Source organism: Bidens hawaiensis, unplaced genomic scaffold, assembly GCF_021521415.1.
Source record: "Bidens hawaiensis isolate Kalapana, Puna unplaced genomic scaffold, B.hawaiensis_p1.1 tig00010744_1, whole genome shotgun sequence".
NCBI classification, from domain to species: domain Eukaryota; kingdom Viridiplantae; phylum Streptophyta; class Magnoliopsida; order Asterales; family Asteraceae; genus Bidens; species Bidens hawaiensis.
In genome coordinates, this window is record NW_027491824.1 from 465,132 (window position 1) to 481,782 (window position 16,651).

Below are 16,651 nucleotides of genomic sequence, written 5' to 3' on the forward strand. Positions count from 1 at the left end.
GCTAAATCCTTTACTCATTTTCACATCCTGATTATCCTCTCCTACAATATCTGATTCTCACACCGGAGGGTTACCCCAAAGAGGACCCCTCTGTCCCTTTCTGAGGGGTAAGCTCATGGTGCTGTTCGTTTTGTAGGTGGAAGAACCCGTATCTCGGAAAACCATCGGTGATATAGCATACTCGTACCCGAGGAACGTTGATCGTATACAAGTAAGTCGATACACGTTTCTTCACTAGACATGTCGGGTGATGCACTCGTATGGATGATGGCGGTTGACATGGCGTTTTTACTCGAGTTTCTTGTGGTGTATTCGATGAAACAAGAAGGTCGGGTGCTCAAGAGAGTGACGTCTTGAATGTCTCATTTGGTGGATGTTACGGGGAAGAAGTTGTCGCATGTGGCGATTCTTCGGGATTTGGTGATGATGGTAAATCAGATCCCGTTGTTTTTGATCAAGACGATGTTAGAGCATCAGCACAAGGAGAGTTATAATAAGACTCCCGGGAGATATTGAAGTCGATGCTCATGGGGTTATACCAAGAGCTTACTCCTTTTCTTGAATAAGCTTTGGCTGATGTTGATATTGACGAATGTGATCATCTTCTTGATTTTCTATACCATATGACCGTGCCAAATAACAAAGAACTCGGTATTTCTGAGGCGATTCAGATCGAGTATGAAGGTAATATTAGAAAGAACTAATATATGCATGAACATAGTTACATAGATAGAATACATATTACTTGATTTGACTAAATTTTTTATTTTAATTATCCTTAAATCATCAAAATCTTCCAAAAACATGCATAGTTGGCTATCAGATTAATAAACACTTTATTTTTCCAAACTTCCAAAACTCTTTCGAGGTAACCTAAAAATAGTGTCATATCATCACCATCTTTCGTATCTTTAAATACTTATCCCACTATATATATTAATATTATTAAAAACCAAGGTGGCCTACAATTACCATTCCATGCTCGACATTCACATGAAGAGCAACCCCAATGGAGCCTTCATGACTTCAAAGAACGATGGCAAAGCTCATTTGTGTCGTTCTTAAACCATACTGACTCTGCCATCATTCTGTGTTTGGGCAAATGCTCATACACATGAACACCAAGAACGAAATAGTGGTGGAGCCTGTTGAATTTGGCACAACTAAGTCGATTATTAATCAAGAACTAATCTTGACTGTGCTTAATATAAAACAAATATTGTTGTATTTTTGATTTGTAGTTGCTGTACGTACAGCAAGAAGAAAGAAATAAAGAATAAAAAGCTTTGGATGATGGCTGCACTTTTTCAACTTGAAAACACAGTGGCAACGAAGACTTTTTGACAAACAAATTAACTCCAATATTATTAAGAAAACGACAAACGAAAAAACTTAATAAAACCTATATGAACCAAAGGTTTATATAACACCCTTAATTCGAGTCCTACTCGTATTCAAATACACAATTTGAATCTAACTCAAATAGGTTTAGGATAAGACTAACTTAATAAAACTAAGACAAACTTTTAATAAATAATAAACGAATTATTATTTAAATCTCCTCCAAGCCACCCCATGAGATTTACCGAACCGCCCTTAAATATCGTCTCGTTTAACACTCCCTCTCGATATTTGCTTCCTTCATTCCCAAACGAGTACAAAACTTCACAAGTTTCTCTTTTGGCAAACTCTTTGTGAACATATCAGCAGCTTGCTCCAACGTGTTAACGTATTTAAAATCAAATTCTCCATTTAACACTTTCTCACGAATAAAGTGATAATGAACTTCAATATGTTTCGTACGCGCATGAAAAGTGGGATTCTTAGCCAACAATATTGAAGACACGTTATCTCCATACAAGGTTACCTTCTCGTTCTTACCTTGATTTAACTCGTTTAGAAAACGAACCAGCCACACGCACTCTTGCGCAACCATAGTAGCGGCCCGATACTCCGCCTCAGTAGTCGAAAGTGACACGGTAGGCTGCCTTTTGCTGCACCATGTAACAGCACTTGAACCAATCAAGAATACATACCCGGTTGTACACCGTCCCGTGTCCGGATCTTTAGCATAATCGGCATCGTAAAACCCGATTAATTCCTTACTCGACTCCCTCTTAAACTTAACACCATAGCTCGGAGTCGATTTCACATACCGCAACACTAACCGGGCAGCTTCAAGGTGCGGTTTTCTTGGAGCTTGAACGAATCTACTAAGCACACCAACAACATACGCAATGTCGGGTCGAGTCAAGGTCAAATAAATAAGACTTCCAATTATTTGCCTATACATGGTTACTTCTTCCAACTCTTTTCCTTCTTCGGCTCGAAGAAACCCGTTTGGTACCATGGGTACCCGTATCGGTTTGCAACTTTCCATACCGAATTTCACCAAAAGATTAACGACATACCTATTTTGGTGAAGTATAAACCCATCATTCTCGTACTCGAGCTCAAGACCCAAAAAGTGCTTTAATTTTCCCAAGTCTTTCATGAGAAAACGAGTACACAAATTCGTTTTTAATTGCTCCACCACGTAGACTAAATCACCGGTTATAATTAAGTCGTCGACATAAACGAGGACGACGGCGGTTTTGTCACCTTCGGCTCGGACGAACACACTGGTATCGGCTATTGTAGGAACAAATCCGTTAAGTTCTAAAAACTCACCAATCTTACCGAACCAGGCCCGCGGTGACTGTTTTAAGCCATAAATTGCTTTCTTTAACTGACAAACATAATTAGGAAAACTTTGACTTACAAAACCTCCCGGCTGATCCATGTATATTATACGATCCAAATCGCCATACAAAAAAGCATTACTCACATCCATTTGCCATAAATCCCAACCTTTGCACGCGGCAATTGCTAAAATTACTCGAACCGAAACGAGTTTAGCTACGGGACTAAACGTATCTTCATAATCGATCCCGTACTCCTGGGAAAAACCCCGTGCCACTAATAGAGCCTTATATCTTTCTATCGACCCGTCGGCCCGTCTTTTAATTTTAAAAACCCACTTACACGAAATCGGTTTTACATCACCCGGATTCGGAACAAGCCATGTCTCGTTACTGGCTAAAGCATCTAACTCTTGCTTCATGGCTTCCATCCACTTAGGATCCCGTAGGGCCTGCTCTACGGTTTCGGGTTCACGTTCAGTTTCTTGACTAACAAGTAACGTGACGTTTGCATACCTCGGGTTCGGTTTACTAACCCGTTCGGTCCTCCGGACAGCCGGTACATCCCCTCCGGTATTAACTGGTACAACTGAGGTGTTGGTTTGACCATTCGTTTGACTAACTAACGACCCGGTTCGCCATGGATCAGAACGTGTCCCGTTTCGTGTTCCTGAAACAGGTTCGGTGTTAAGTGTTTGTTCAGATTCTTCTTCTAAATCGTTACTACCAACCTAAACCGTAACATACTCATCATACTCTTTTTGTAAGTCATGTGTGTCGGGTAAGACTTCCTTACTTGGTGACCACCATGATGAGTTTTCATCAAATATTACGTCCCGAGACACATAAATTCGCCCGGTGCTCGGCTCACAGCATCGCCACCCTTTCTTTTCATTATCGTAACCAACAAAAATACATCTCGTTGCCTTTTTCTCCAACTTGTGTTTAAGATGCCCCGGGATGAACACGTAACACACGCATCCAAAAACTCGAAAGTAACTAACATTCGGTTGGATTTTGAACATCTTCTCGTATGGTGACTCGTAGCCCATTCCTTGTTGTGGCAATCGGTTACTTATAAACGCAGTGGTACTCATTGCCTCCGCCCAAAATCTCCCCGGTACATTCTTGTTATGCATCATGCTTCCGATCATGTCGATTATGGTGCGATTGTTTCTCTCCGAGACCCCGTTTTTCTCGGGAGTATTAGAACACGTTAGTTGGCGTTTAATTCTATTTTCTTTAAGAAACAAAGAAAATTCACGGGACGTATACTCGCCTCCGTTATCGGAACGAAGACACTCGATGCTCCTCTTTAGATCCCGTTCGGCTTCTAACTTGAAATCTTTAAAATGTTCAAACGCCTCGGATTTCTCTTTCATGAAATATACCCACAAATATTTCGAATAATCATCAATAAATGATATCATATAACTCATACCTTTAATTGACGGTTGTTTCACTGGACCGAACACATCGGTATGAACTAAATCGAGAGGGGCTTTAGCTCGATAACTAGAGTTCTCAAACGGTTGCTTATCAGCCTTTCCAAACTGACAACCGCCACACACCACATCCGTTTTTACTTCGAGTTCGGGTATTCCCGCCACCAACTTCTTTTTCACGATTAATTGAAGTTTATCATACCCGACGTGGCTTAAAGGTTGATGCCACAGATCTGCGTTTAGATTCTTTTTCACCTTATTCACATACGAAGTCCCGGCAGACAATACATAAACCGAGTCTTTCTTTCTCACTTGAATCACCGGTATGGATTTAGTTTCGAACTTAACTAAAATACTCACCTCGTTTGGCCCGAACAGAACATATCGTTCGGTGTCGGTGATTTGAGGAACTGATAACAGGTTCTTTTTCATACCAGGAACATGAAACACGTTTTTAAGAACAAAACCACTTTCCTCGGAATCTGGTGAGAGATCAACCTCACCGATATGAGCTATGCCGTGTCGCGAATCATCGGCTATAACTACCACCTGATTACCCTCGTACTTAACCGAGTTCTTTAACCGCTCCTTTTCACCCGTTAGGTGATTCGAACAACCCGAATCCACAATCCAATCATTTAATAAATTTAAAGCAGGTTTTATCGTAGCCATTAACGCATGAACTTCTTCAATTCCGGAATAATGGGCCTCGGCATCCCAAGGCTCTTCAGTTCGATTTTGCGTTGTCGCGGCGTTTCCTTCTTCAGTTGCACTCGCTGTACAATACTTTGCGATGTGCCCTCGCATGCCACAATTATAACACTTAAAAGTTTTAAACGACGGACGTTTACCCTTTTTATTGCGGTTCCAATTCTTTCGATCAACGCTTCCTTCCTGTTGGTTTCGTTCCTCGGGTTTATTTCGATCCCACGGTTTCTTTTTGTTGTAACTGTGGTTGGGTTTGAACTTTCCTTTTCCTTTGCCCGCAAACAACGCCTCGTTTTCTTGCTTCGGTACAGCGGAGACCGACAAACCGGCCATCTGTTTGGCTAAGAATTCCTGTCCGGATAATAAATTTTCAAACTCCGGGAGTGACGGTTGATTCGGCCAACCTTGAACAGCAGCGACAAACGACTGAAATTCCGGCCTCAACCCGTGAATAATAATCCGTTTCATCCTCGCGTCTCCGATCCTTGATTGCTGATCTAAATCGGCAATCTCGCGACAAAGCGATTTCACTTTATGGAAGTACTTTGGAATCGTCATATCTTTCTGAGTAACCGAAAGCAACTCGTTTTCAAGAAGTTGTAATCGGGTGTCGTTTTTCTTCGTGAATAGTCGTTCAAGAATATCCCATGCATGCTTCGGTGTTTCGGATTCTTGAAAGTGATCTAACAACTCCTCTTCGACTGTTGTTTTTAACACGAACAACGCTCTCCCGACTTTTACTCGTCACTTTCCGATGGCACCTCCGGTGTAGTTTCTTGGCACCTGTGTTTCGGTTCCGTTTGTTACCTCCCAAAGGTCCTGACCTTGAAGGTATGACATAACACATGTCGACCAAACTCGATAATTAGTTTGGTTCAAACACTTGATTCCGGCGACAAACGACGTATCGGCCATCGTTTCCTTCTTCGTCGGCTTCTTTTCTCACCACGAGTTTGTTTACGATCTACAGACCTGGATAATCGCCAAAGGCAACCGTCCGTGAGACTAATCTCTTGGTTGGACTTCGATCGACTAAACTCGATTACGTACGAACGTGACTCGGCTACTGGCTCTGTTGCCACTTGTTGAATTTGGCACAACTAAGTCGATTATTAATCAAGAACTAATCTTGACTGTGCTTAATATAAAACAAATATTGTTGTATTTTTGATTTGTAGTTGTTGTATGTACAGCAAGAAGAAAGAAATAAAAAATAAAAAGCTTTTGATAATGGCTGCACTTTTTCAACTTGAAAACATAGTGGCGACGAAGACTTTTTGACAAACAAATTAACTCCAATATTATTAAGAAAACGACAAACGAAAAAACTTAATAAAACCTATATGAACCAAGGGTTTATATAATACCCTTAATTCGAGTCCTACTCGTATTCAAATACACAATTTGAATCTAACTCAAATAGGTTTAGGATAAGACTAACTTAATAAAAATAAAACAAACTTATTAATAAATAATAAACGAATTATTATTTAAATCTCCTCCAAGCCACCCCATGATATTTACCGAACCGCCCTTAAATATCGTCTCGTTTAACAGGGCCAACTTATTTTTTTAACTATTAAATTTATGTTTGAGAGGGAGAGAGAGATGTGGGGAGGGGGTGTTGTTGTAGAGCTAAGCAATACATAAGATTCTATGCTAGTCAGTTATATAGATAGTTAGATATAAAATTGATACTGTTACAATAAGAAAAGTCTTTTGCGAATTGGTAATGTTATAATTAGATAGTTAGGTATACAGGACCATTCCTAACTTATATATTCTCTCTAATATATAGGTATCACCGAGGAAGCCCATGACGGTGATCAAGAAAAGTCTTTTGCGAAACCAACCGATCTTAGACGGTTCATGAACTTTATATGGAAAATCCTCACCAAATCAAATGCGGGCATGACAAGGATATTCAAGAAAATAATATTCGGAAGGCCCATGGCATTGGTGGTGAAATTTCCATGGAAGATCATATCCAACCTTCCAATACTCAAACTTTTGAAAGAACCCATCGAGAACATGCTCGAAAACTTTCGTGGAGAAGGTCACGAGTCCAACGACGAAAGTGACGATTCGAAAACCCCAAAAATTGAAGAGATCACAATCCCGTCGGTCACCGAGATGGCCAAAGCCGGAATCCTTTTCTCACCAGTAAACGGTGGAATTTCCGATATTAGTTTCGACTCCAAAACATGTACTCTTTACCTCCCTGTGGTCGAACTAGATGTGAACACCGAGGTTTATTTAAGAAACCTCGTAGCCTACGAAGCATGTGTTGCAGCTGGACCATTGGTGGTGGCTCGTTACACCGAGTTAATGAATGGGATTATCGACACGGAAGAAGATGCAAAGTTTTTGCGGGAAAGAGGTATAGTTGTGAACCATTTGAAAAGTGACAAAGAGGTTGCAGATGTATGGAATGGAATGAGTAAATCTGTGAAACTAACGAAAGTGGCAAAGATGGATAAAGTGATTGCGAATGTGAATAATATGTATTCGAAAACGTGGAGAGTGAAATCATCAAGATACTTGAAGACATGTGTTTGCATCTTGGAAGATTTTAACTTTGTTGGCTGCTTTTTTCATGTTGTTCTTGACAATGGTTCAAGCTTTCTGCTCGGTTTATAGTTGTGCTCGAGTGTTTCTTCAGCTTCCTGAAATTGCTGGATCTGAAGGGGGCGAGTGAGTGTAGTATGTGTGCTTTTCATTTTAACCATGTGGACTTGTTACCGGGCTTGTTAATTGTTGTACTTTAACGTTGTAAGTCTGTACCTCAAAACTATTGTGTGATATAAATGATATAAGAATGTATTAAGGGAAATTGATTAAAACGGAAAAGACTGACAAATTTAATTTTACCAAAATGAATATTAACTTTAAGTTCTTAACAAAATAATAAATATAAGTGTAGGCAATGACGATTAAAATCTAGCGTATGCTTTACATATGATCTCTTTTATGCCTTAAAAAAAGCGTTGACTAACGTTGAAAATTTAGCTAGCTCTTTTATTCGTTAGCCAAAATTTAGCCTATGCTTTTTTTTAGATGATAGTTATAAAGGACATGCTAAACTTAGTTTAGTTTAAATGATTTTATATGAATTAATGAAAAACAAAGAACTTTATAAACGATTATAAGAAAAGTAATCCTATCTAGGTTTCGAGTTTGTTAGAAGCATCGTTAATCAGGTTGATCTAGTGGGAAACTATTAAATATGGCTACATGCAAGATCATTTTAGTGGTAATTTAAAGACAACCTAACAAGTTTTATACAAACAAATACCAATTGGATAATACGAGCAAGCCAACAAAATTGAATCTTTTAATCAAAAAAACACAATTAGATAAAACGTAATTGATCCGTGCACATGTCCGGTCACCCAATATTCCACGTAGCTACCATGAAGCCATGCACCCACCTTTCCCGCTACATGTAGTTTCCTATTTTTATTCAACATTTCCTTTTTACTTGATAGGTAGTTAACATTAGTTGGTTAGTAGTTAAAGGTTTTTATGGTTTCGTGTAAGCCTTTAAAGGCATGTCCTTGTTTAATATTTGAATTTATTAGAGTAAAATGTCTTGTTCTTCTCTTATTTCTTTGGAGCTTGATTCACTCAACGGATTAACTATCTTTGGAGATTGACAATCTCGAATTGGTTCCTATCATTTGGTGCTTTCATTCGCTTACTCGCCTTCCACCATGGCCTCTCATATCATGTCATTGATTGACGACTTGTGGACCTTTCTCAAGAAGAACCAACAACAAGTCGTGCTTCTTAACGCCCAACTAGGTTTAGAAGCACTGTTACGCCATAAACCACCATTGCTGCAAGGCCGGCTCTGAGAATGAAAATAAGTATTGTGTCGAAGGCGAAAATTATTTTTGGTCTTAAGTAAAAGAAGTATTTTGTTCGGTTTAAACAATTTATTTTTATATGAGTTTACTTGGTTATAATTTATGTTGTGTAAAGAATTTTGTATAAAAATAGGATTAAACATTTCTCAAATGAGACTAGAGCCCATAATCATTTGGTTGGGAATAATACCCCTTTGCCACTATACCAAGCTAGTGGTCTTATAATTGTTTTAAATATTAAATATACATATTATATTTAATAATTATATTTAATAAAAATACATATTATTTAAAAAATATCAGGCCTAGTGGGGTGTCGGGTATAACATCCCCCAAAAATTTCGGTCCAACTTTGACAACTTTATAAAGATAAAATACCAAAAATATTTTCAAGATAAATAATAAAAAAAATGAGATAAGGAAGAACCATTCCATGTTAAGAAAATAAGAAAGTACATCTCACATGGAAAGAAGCAAGAAAGTATAAGCATCCCATATGGAAAACGAGAAAAAATTGAAAGCTCTTTATAAGAATATGAGTTTTCATAGTAATATTCTTGTATGCCTAGCGTGCACCCAGTGATCCTAGCGGAGGGTGCGAACCACCCGACACGCACGGGCATGGGCGAAGGGTGAACGGACAAGAAATGACAAGTTATCAAAGACAAAGGACTAAAAGTAAAAAAAAATCTGAATTCTTAACTGTAACACTCGTTACTTTTCAAATCCGAAACCCGAGCCGTTTATATTCTATTGCCTCATTTATTATTCGAACGGTCGTTACTAAATAAATTCCCGCCCTCATTTAAAGATATATTTTTCGTTTATTTATTTATTAACAATAACTATGAACAATATACTATAATACCCCCTAACTAACTTATCCAATCTTGCATCCAACACCATAGATCAAGGACCACTAAGCAATAAACAAAATCATATTCTTTCCCTCCTTTTTCTCTACCACCACCGACGACCATGACCCACCCCCCTTTCTTTTTCCTCAATTTTCGGACAAATTGATCTTACCAAATCATTCGCTTACCTTAATCCGATCCTACCGACACCTTAAACATGGTAAACTATTAACGATTGACAGCTAGCCTAACAAACACGAACCGCGGCTCTTTTGACCTTGTAACACTATAAATACTCGATTATATTTCAATTAAACTTGCTCACACCACCCTCACTACATTTCGACCTAAACCCCTAAGCTAATTGCAGTAAACAAAGTCGTCAATACTCGTTTAAGATCAAAATAGAGCCGCACCACTTGTTCTTTGTTCCCCGTCAATTCGCTCACCATAATAGGTAATTAAACTATGCATCGAGATCGGTTTTAGCCCAGAAACATTAACCCTAAATCAATCTTAACAAACCTTAAACGATTTAATCAATTTAAAATCCTAGGGTTTGTGTTTGAAATTGGGGAAGAACTGAACCTGTGTATTTGTATTTGCAGTTCCATGTTGTTACCAAATCTAAGCGCTGGCCTGATGGTCAGCGCATGTTTCTCAAAAACGTATACTGGCCTGGGGCGCGGGTTCGAATCCCCCAGGCCCGGTTTTTGTATTTTTTTTAAATGTTATGAGATAAGTCAATAAAATTTAAGAAGACTTAATCAAGTATGTAATTCTATTGTTTTAGAACTAACAACGTCCGTTAAACGAGTGTTTGGTTTCGTTGGTCCAAACTTTGTTATAAGATCAAGTTGGATTCAACATTCCAAGTACTTTAAGAAAAAATTAAAATTAGTTTATAAATGATTTTTAAAGAAAGATACAAGTCCTGATAGCTAGAAACACACTTGTGTGTCTTAAGCGAGTGAACTCGGTTTAATTTGGTTTGGTTTGGTTTCCAACTCGGAATAAGATCAAGAATGGTTACCACATGCCCAAACATCAAAGAACTTGTATAAAAATTTATAAATGATGATACTTAAGTTTTACATTCAAAAAGTCAACAACAAAGTCTTTAAAAGAAAGTTTGGTTTTCGTTTCGGATCTTGTTTCGGGTCAAGACCGAGGTTAGATTCTACAAACCCATAACTTGGAACTCATAAAAATGATTTTAGAAACTTAAATCTAACATAAAGCATGTTTATACAATTATTTAACAAAACTAGTAAATAAAGTTTGGTTTACGATTTGGAGCTATTTACGGTTAAACCGAGGCTAGTCTCTTCAAACCCATAACCATGGAACTCAACAAATATCAAATACAAACTAAAATGAGCAGAAGTTAAGCATGGTTAGTAAGCATAAACAAGTTATATAATTATATATATATATATATATCAAGGACCACATGAGTCATTCATGAAGCCTTGCCTTACGAGGGTCGACACTCCACCGACCGAGACCGGAGAAGTGACCACCAAAGGTAACAATGGGTATATATTATATATATGTTGTATAACAAGCTTCAAGTATTAATAATAGCTAACAAGTTGATTAAAATGAAAGACTATGGTTAGTTTGACTTTGGAAGGTCAAACCTCCAAGAACATGAAGAACAACCTTTAATCTTAAGAATTTGAGAGAGAATTTGGAGTATGAGCAGGTGTAAAATGAAGAAAATGGTCTTGTATATATAGGGTAAGTTGGATAAGTCTTTTATAAAGTGTTAGGCATGGAAATGGATTGGTTACGAGCACAAGAAACCATAAAAAGCCAAAAACGATCAGCAGGTAGGTCTCCACGCCACGCGACCAGCCCCCTGCCTTGGCCGCGCAGCGCGGCATGGTCTGGGGTGGGGTGGGTTGGTCCTGCTCGTCTTGCGTGGTTCGTTTTGCGTCCCGGAAGTTTGTTTTCGATGTAATTTGAGAGTTTTAAAGGCGTTTTCGAATCCGTAACAGGGGTTTTTCAAAATGAACAAGCGGGAAAGATTTAGTAACATAAAATCCAATATTTTATATATTTGAAATGTTCGGGATATAAATCGGGTCGGTTTACAACATAAAAAAAACATATACAAGATAACCCGAAATTGACAAATGTCACAATACATGTGTCTGGATCCATTCATACATGGTGACCCGGAGTTCCCCGAGGCCATGCATATCATCAAACATGCCTCTGGAATACTACGGGTCTGTTCAGAGAAATGATATTGTGTATATAATTAATTGTACATGTAGTTAGGGAACTTTTATCACAATTGAGTTGGGTGCCTAATGAGTAGTCACAGAAGTATTATTGTTAATTTCAAAAAGGAATTGAAAAGATTTTACAACAGAGTCAGCGTCATTCGCCAGCTGTGTACTGACGTATTTTTTCCCACATTTTACAAGAAAACATAAAAGGTTAGAACATACAAACAAGAAAGAATAGTAGATTGGATTTATAGTCATTAAAGGTTATCTGATGTCTCATATATTTTATTTCAAAATACTATGAAGAATTATGCATCTTAAAGACATCATTTGAATTATCAAACGGATATTTAAACCCGGGTTTTTAATATAATAATATTTATTTCAAATACTTTCGCTAAAACAAACCCGCAACTATGATATATATATAGGTATTGGATCATTTCATAAATTTTTTTACAGCGAGAAGTGAATGTGTAACTTCATTAATCCCTAAATTCACTCTCTTTTTTATTGTGTAGGTGCGCATGTTCGTGTGTAGGTACGCATTTTTGTATATATGTATGTATGTTTGTATGTGTGTAGGTAGGGGTGTCCAAAATACCCAAACCCGGTTAACCCGACCCGGCCCGAACCCGAATAAGCAAATTCGGGTGGGGTTAAATCGGGTCAAAAAGTATTGATCAGGTTATTCGGGTCAAGCCGAATAACCCGAATTGTTAATAGGGTCGGGTTTCGGGTTCATTTTTGGGAAAAAGTCGGGTTTCGGGTTAACCCGAATAACCCGATTAGTTGCAATACTTAACTTTATATACAATGATTAAAAGGTGAAATAAGCACTATAAAGGCAATAATGTTTCATTTATGTTGTGTTCATCTAAATAAACGAACGAGCATGAACACATATTTCACTCGTTCATCTATGTTTGTGAATGTTTGCTTATGATCGTTCATTTAAGTTTGTTTACGTTCATTCATGTTCGTTTACATATTAACAGAAAATTATTAAATATTATTTGCATTTAGTAATTATATTACCCTAATATGTTTTATATATGTTTGTGTTTATTTAAATGCGTTCATTTATGTTTGTTAATGTATGTTTGTGTTCGTTAATGTATGTACATATATGTTCCTTCATGTTCGTTTATCTTTGTTTAATTATGTTCGTGAATTCTTCGTTTAGATTTTAAATGAATGATCATGAACACAAATATTTGTTCGACTAAGTGTTCGTGTTTTTTAAAAGTTAGATGAAAGAATACGGACGCCTTTGTTCATGTTCGTTCGGTTCATTTATAGGTTTATATGTAAAATTATAAGATAATTACTTGTAAAAGAAATTGAAATTTAAATGGAATGAGAAATTTTGCAACCTACAAGTTACAAACACATAAAACAAATTAAAATTATAAAGTAACATGGTTAACCCGATTAACCCGACAAACCCGAAACCCGAATAACCCAAACCTGACTAACCCGAACCTTAATAGGGTCGGGTTACGGGTTAGATATTTTTTAAGGAAAACCCGACCCGATTAACCCGAAACCCGATCGGGTTGACCCGATTAACACCCCTATGTGTAGGTATGTAGGTTTGAATGTGGGCTGGTACGTTTGTATGTGTATAGGTAGGTCTGAATGTGTGTAGGTACGCATGTATATGTGTGTAGGTATGTTTGAATGTGTGTAGCTAAGACATAAATACAACCAACCTACATACATGTAAGTAAAATCATAAGAAAGGGAGTGAAATTATGGATTAATGGAGTTACACCTTCACTTCTCGCACTTCTTGCTGTAATATCACTTCTCGCAAGATCCATCTCCTATATATATATATATATATATATATATATATATATATATATGGAGAGGATCATGAGAGAACTCCATTTTATGGAGAGAACTAGAGTACTAATAATGAAGTAATTTTAATTTAATTAAAAAAAATATTTTTCAAATTTTTTTTCTTTCATCCTTCTTATATGTTGTTATTCTTCACCACAAAAAAAATATAAAAATAAAAAAATATATAAAAAATTAACGATTAATGCATATATGCAATACACCGACTTTTTTATAATGCATATGTGCAATAGTGTGCATTTGGATATTTGAAACAGTGTTAAATAGCATATATATAGTTGTTTGTATTGTATATTTGCAATAGTGTTATATTATATACAAAAATTAAAAAAAATCGATATAGTGCATATGTGCATTACTGTTGTATTACATATACGCAATAATGTATTTTGCATACAATTATTAGTGCTGTATTTGCATATATCCAATAGTGTGTCTTTGATAATGTATTTGTGTTGTATTATATGCAATAAAACACTATTTTATATATAAAATACACATTAATGCACATACGCATTACATCGACGGTTTTTTTTATTTTTTAAAAAAAATATTTTGTATTTTTTTTAGGAACAATATTATTTTATTATTAGGAGGAAAGAAAAAAAATCACAAAATAATTTTTTTAAAATAGTTAAAAATAATTCTTTACTAGTTATCTAGTTATCTCTTTAAGAGGAGTTCTCTCTAGATCTCACCCCTATATATATATATATATATATATATATATATATATATAGGGGTGGGTTAACGTACAATAATGGCTTATCGTACATTAGGTACGCGACATTCCAGAACGTTTGATTAAAAAACGCGCGGTGGCAATTTCATAAATAACCCAACAGTAGTTCGCAATCAAAATTCGTCGATTACAAATCAACTCTGATCCAAATTCGGAACTTGTCGCTCAATCTAATCCAATTTCTAAACTCTAATCACAGCTTACAGTATAAAATCTCAAAAGTCAAAAACCAAAATTGAAATAGAACGTCACTGAACATTAAAAATCTTCAAATTAATCAAAAATTGATGATTTAATCAATCGAATTGATGTGTAAGAGGCTCTAGAAGTATCAATCGATTATGAAAATACAGATTAACACACTTAATTGAGCTATGATTAGGGTTCATGTTTAAACGTTCTGCTCAAAGTTTATACGTTCTGACCAAAATAAACACCAAAATTATGATTTTAATCAATCGAATTGATGTGTAGAAGTATTTAGAATCATCAATCGATTATGGGATTGCATAAATAACGCACTCAATCAAGCTCTTATTAGGGTTCAAAATGTTATGTTTAAACGCTCTGAAACAAAACTAAAGACCTATAAACGTTCTGATACATTCAATGAAGTTCCGGGTGTTAAAAAAAATGAACATCTTTAAACGTTCTAATACTTTCAATGAAATTCTGGGTGTTCAAAAATCATGAACATCTTTAAACGTTCTAAGAAGTTCTGGGTGTTCAAAAAAGTTTAAAAGTTCTGAACTTCTAAACTAACAAAAAAAAAATTAAACACTGAAGTTCAGAACTTATAAACAGAACTTCTAAACAGAACTTCTAAACTAACAAATGTTAAATGTTGTGTTTTTTCAAATGTTAAACCTTTAAACGTTCAGGAAAAAAAGTTTAAACGTTCAGGCAAAAGAGTTTAAACGTTCAGGCAAAAGAGTTTAAACGTTCAGGCATAACCCACTAAAAATTGAAAAAATTAATCGACCGAATCTTCAAATTGATGATTAATTAGATCAATTTAAAGGTTAATTGATGTATTAGGTTCATCAATTTCAATTTCAATTTCAATTTTATCAAAATATTAACAAACCTGTGAACAAATAATAGACGACGATGTATGATGATTGTGGATGGTGGCTTCGACAATGGACGAAATCGTTGTACGATGAAGATTGCTGAATGGTGACGATGAAGGTGGACGGAATCGATGAGAGCAGTGGATCAGATTTGACAAAAATTACAAAATTGCCATCGCATTAAATTGAAGATCAACGGGTATACGAGTCGCGTACGTATTGTATGATAAACCATTATTGTATTGGATCATTTATCTATATATATATATATATATAAAGCAAATACAAACTAACGGGTGTTACACCTAGGCTCTAAGTCGGGGTGTGACATCGGGCCTGTGGCCGTTGACCACCCTACCACCCCAAGGGCCGGCCCTGTTTGATAGGTAGTTAACATTAGTGGGTTAGTAGTTAAAGGTTTTTATGGTTTTTTGTAAACCTATAAAGGCATGTCGTCGTTAAATATTTGGAATGAAGAAAATATATTGAAGTAAAATGTCTTGTTATTTTCCGTTTATTTGTTTAGAGCTTGATCCACTCAACTGATTAACTATATTGGGAGATTAATCCAGAAAAACTATAAATATAATTGTTCATATTACAAACCCTACATCCGATGAAGATTACGGGTGGTTTAGCCGCGCATCAACATCATGAAAAACTTTGAGTGTTCTTGATTGGCTCGCATTAGAGCCAACTGTCTCCAATTGCGTCTCCAACCTCTTGTCGTGCGCTCCTCTCCTTTTGCGACACACCGAGCACAACCGTCAAAAAAACTTGTTACCCCTTTTCTTTAATTCTCGTTTGTTGTATGTGCCATGGACTTTTGGTGTGGGCTGCTCTCCATTAGTCCAAGCCCAATTATAGTTTAGTCCATCTTGCTTAAGTCATTTTTTCTTTTCAACTTTTAGTGAAGACGAACCCGTCTGTTCTTTCAGCATGAGCATATCACAAGCAGTACACCGTACATGTCAATTGTGATGGCACACCCTTCAATTCTAAGAGTGGAAGGGGCACTCATGGGTATTACTCATGCATTGGTCAATCATGTACCGCCACCTCATTTCAACCCTCAAATACTCACAAATCACAAACTTACAGGCATCACCTACCCACAAGTACCCTAGAACTTTATTTATTCATTTTAATTATTCAATGGTCAATAAT

General features: G+C 36.5%; 1 pseudogene across 1 annotated transcript; it reads left to right on the forward strand.

The window, feature by feature from the left end:
* Positions 1 to 240: 240 nt before the first annotated feature.
* Positions 241 to 7,532, forward strand: LOC143536175 (putative UPF0481 protein At3g02645; annotated as a pseudogene). The gene is made up of 2 exons (XR_013135847.1): positions 241 to 684; positions 6,633 to 7,532. The product of XR_013135847.1 is annotated as a putative UPF0481 protein At3g02645 (transcript).
* Positions 7,533 to 16,651: the final 9,119 nt, after the last annotated feature.